General features: G+C 47.2%; 1 protein-coding gene across 1 annotated transcript in view; it reads left to right on the top strand.

Annotated features, from left to right (window-relative positions):
- ANOS1 (anosmin 1) overlaps positions 1-4,461 on the top strand; it is a 150,702-nt gene that overhangs the window by 25,252 nt on the left and 120,989 nt on the right. The window lies entirely within an intron of this gene.

Raw genomic sequence — 4,461 nt, 5'->3', positions numbered from 1 at the left:
GGGGGCCGGGGGAAATTATTTCAAGAAAAACAGGAAACCCCAAATCCAGAAAGGAACTAAGTAAACACCTTGAGGGAGGATACACTTGGGCTTCTGTGTGCGCGGGTGTGCCTAGAAGAGCCCTCTGTGGGAAAACGCCTTGAATAAATTCAAACGACGAAGGACATGTTGAAGATTTTTGCAACAGACCAATGATTATGACGCCTAATTGGTACTGATAGTTGCTGACATGGATAAGAACACGGTGAACAATGCCCAGGAGACATGGTAAAAGAGAGACGGTGCTCACTGGGGCACCAATACAAATGGTCCAGCCCACGGAAGGCAAAAATACTGTACCGTCCCGACTCGTAGCAGCAAACGTTTTGGACAGTTGCTCCCACCCCGGGGGGAAGCAGAAAGGAGGGCAAGGCAACCCCTTCTTTATTGCAAATACTACGTGTTAGCATTTGCAGTGCTAAATGCTTCTGGGTCTGACTAATGAGATGGCATCACTTGAGGACCGGGACATTTTAAGCCCAGGATTATTGTCCCACTCCTCAGGGCAATAATAATGGCAAATGACAATATAATCACAGGCACAGGCACGATAACAATGGATTTTTTATGATGTTTAACTCTGTGCCAAACATTTTGCTAAATACTTTACAGGGATGACCTTTTTAATCTTCCCGAGCACCCTCTGACTTGCCATCTTCACTAATGAACAACAACTCATTCTGGTCATGGCAGGTGTTCGTGATCTCTTCACGAACTAACTGTAATGACTGTCATGCTCTGTTCTGATGGCCCCACACATTCCTTTATGATGTCGGAGCTTTTCATTGTAGGATTGAAAGTGGGAAATTTTGCTTAAAATGAAAAGGCCTTGATTGAGCTAAAGACAATGTGGAGAGCCTGACAGATGGGCTCCGTGATGGACTGATGGGTGTGTGAGAGCCGATAGGTTGGGGCAACCTGAGTTCCAGGAGAGGAGGGACGTCATCGAGGGACAGGGGAGGGGTCTGCGCCTGGTAAGCTGAGTCTGGGCAGTGGAGACGATGCTGGCTGTGTTCTTTGGGTTTCTATTCTTGAAATTTGGCCTTTCTACCTACGGTCGACCAGAACAAGGGGAAGCTCATCAGGGTGTGAAAAGCACAGGTCTGGTCAGGACTCTAACGGCCCTGGGTAGTGCTGTGGCATCATCATAGCTCACAGCAACCTCAAACTCTTAAGCTTGAGCAATCCTCTTGCCTCAGCCTCCCGAGTAACTGGGACTATAGATGTGGGCTCCAACACTCTGCTGGTTTTCTATTTTTACTAGAGATGAGGTCTCATTCTTCCTTAGACTGGTCTGGAACTCCTGAGCTCAAGTGGTCCACCCGCCCCAGCCTCCCAGAGTGCTAGGATTACAGGCATGAGCCACTACGCCTGGCCTTTCAATTTTTTTATTAACCCTCTGACATTTACTAAATACAAAGTTCTCTTTCCAGAGATAAGTCAAAATCCCTTGAAATCTGCTTTTTACCAATTTACTCCCCCCCCCCCTCCCGTTGTCTGCTGCAAACCACACCTGATCTGCTGCTTGCTGAATGGATGATGTTTAGGAACACCCAGGCCTATTTTTATTCTTTTCCCAAGATAATAAATCTAGAAATTCTTTCAAAACTGAGCACCAACTGGGCACGGTGGCTCACGTCTGTCCTGCTAGCACTCTGTAACCTGAGCTGCTATGATGGGTGAATTGGTTGAGCTTAGGAGTTCAAGATCAGCCTGAGCAAGAGCCAGACCCTTAGAAAGAGACCAAAAATAGAAAAATTAGCCAGGCATTGTGGCAGGTGCCTGTAGTCTCAGCTGCTTGGGAAGCTGAAGCAAGAGGATTGCTTGTGCCCAAGAGTTAGAGATTGATGACCCCACATCACTCAACCCTAGGGTGAGAAAGCATGCTGGGAGCCGAGGCAGGTGGATTGCCTGAGCTCATGGGTTTAAGACCAGCCTGACCTAGAGCAGGACCCATCTCTAAAAATAGCCAGGCGTTGTGGTGGGTACCTGTAGTCCCAGCTACTGGGGAGGCTGAGGCAAGAGAATCTCTTGAGCCCAAGAGTTAGAGTTTGCTGTGAGCTGTGACACCACGGCAGTCTACCGAGGGCAACCAAGTGAGACTCTGTCTCAAAAATAAATAAAATAAAATAAGATAAATAAGTAAAGCAAACCTGAGTGTCCACCCTACTCCTTTGTTTAACTGTAGTTTTACCTATTGTATTGGTCTCCATTGGGTTTAGTTCCTGGCTTCGTGACCTGGGATATTTTACTTGGTTTCACTGACAACAGAGTTTTCAACTGTAGAATGGATAAGTGACATTGATGTCATTACCTGGGGTGATGATGTGGGGTGAATATGTAAAACACCAATGCTAGTGCCCATCATGTAGATGTGGTCAGTAGATTAATAAGAGTAATCATAGTTGAAGGTGTATCAGTGTGTTAGTAATACTTTGTTACCCAACAATTTGGGGGGCAGCAATTGTTGCTACTTCTGCTTTTGAAGCCCAGTCTTGCAGAGCCGGGACGGATGCCATCTCTGTCTGCACCCGGAGCTGCTCACGTTGCTAATGTGAGCCAGACAGGAAGGAGGAAACCTGAGGTCCCATCTCCAGGACCACACTCCCCATGGGGAGCCAGGACGTAGAGAAAAGAAATTACACTGTAGACAGGAGAAGGTGCTACAGAGAGGAGGACCTGCCCATCTGCCCGGGAAACAACTATCTGGGAGGGAAGGAGGTGGACTGTGTCCATGTTGAGATTTCCAGTCCAAAGAGCAGCACTCGCTGACCTGACTCGAGGAGGCTGTGCATCTTCAAACCATGACTGTAGGGAGCAAAGCCACCAGGAATTGGCCTTGACCCAGTGTGCAAGGTCTGAGTCTGTCCACATCACTCCTGAGCCTCTTTACAAGGCACCTACCTCACTGGGAGATGCGTGTGGCTCTCAAGCTGGGGCCAGGAGGCCCTTGGTCACATGTGGTCCTGAGAAATGCAGGCAGGAGCCAGCTCTGCCCCGGGTAGGCAGGGTGTGCCCTTCCCAGGGGATATAGACAGAGGCGATCACATGGGAGTCCTCCAATTATGGTTGGTCCCTGCCCCTGGCTCCTGCATTCTGCACCTCCCATGTCTGGCCCCCGATCCCATTCAGGGACATCAGTCTGCGTGGCCCCTGGACCTCAACCCATGCACTGTTGTCAGGCCAATGACTCCTTTTACAAAGTGCTGGTTTTATGAAGTGGCAGACATTGTCCTTTCTTTCCTGTACCTTTTCTGACACCTCATTTTCCGGTACTCAAACCAGGCCCGTTATTTCTCCAGCTTTGGCCTCTGCCCAACCTGGTTATTTCTCTGATGACCAACTGCTCCTGTAAGCCCCCAACTTCAGTCCTCACTTGTCTGAGAGAGATGTGAGGGCTCACGGAGCTCAGTAGGTGGGAGGGGAGACTGACACCAGATGGGCTAAAATCCCAGGGATGTGTAAGAATCACTGGGAATTCGTTCAGGCTGCCACAAGAGTTAAGGCTCTGTGCCAGGGGCTTCATAGCTAACGTGTTAAGGTGGGACAGAGACAACTTAAACCAAAGATCTTCATGTGGCAGGGAAGGTTTCTAATCCCACACAGCTCAGATGTACTTAATGGTTTTTGGGATCCTACTATAACTAAGGCATGTAATTATTGGGAATGGGACATATGAAGGTGTATTATTGGGGGTGGGTGGGGAAATGTGCGTGTCCACACAGTGGATTAAGAAGACTGAAGTTCTGATATAAATCACAGTACAAAAGAAGGACAATTGCTGTAACATTTAGCATAACATAAGCATCATGCTTAGTGGAAGAAGCTGGGTGTATATGGTGTGATTCCGTTTGTATGAACTGTCCAGGATGGGCAGATACATAAGACGGGTAGTTTAGTAGTTGGCAGGGTGAGGCAGGGAGGGGCCAGAGAGGATGGGAATGTCGGTTATGGCTACAGCCTTCTTTATTGGTGACGGTCACTTAGTCTTCTGAATATGCTCAAGACCATTGAATTGTACAGTTTTAATGAATTTTATAATATAAGCGTTTCATAAAAATATATAAACTTTCCATAAAAATATTTTTTAAAGATATATTATTGGTTCCATTTTCTTTTCTTATAACTCTATACATGCTGGCAGCCTTTAGATTAGAAGTTGTTTAGAAGGGCAAACCGAGGAAATGGATAACTTTGTCTCATCTGCACCTTTGCAGAGATCTGGAGGTCACAGCATCTTAGGCATCTGTCCCCTGGTTTCTACCAGTTTGACCTATGACTCCAGCCTAGCACAATGTGACTTAAAAAAAACACAACCAAAGTAAACACCGTGACCAAAATTGTGATGTGGGATGAGAGGTTCTCGGCAGACATTCTAAAGTTCATGATAAGAAATCGTAGTCCAAACCCTTGCTGTATCTT

This window comes from Otolemur garnettii, unplaced genomic scaffold (assembly GCF_000181295.1).
Source record: "Otolemur garnettii isolate 467f Iridium unplaced genomic scaffold, OtoGar3 scaffold00065, whole genome shotgun sequence".
NCBI classification, from domain to species: Eukaryota; Metazoa; Chordata; class Mammalia; order Primates; family Galagidae; genus Otolemur; species Otolemur garnettii.
Note: the sequence above shows the minus strand (reverse complement) of the source record. Positions and strands in the feature narration are given on the sequence as shown.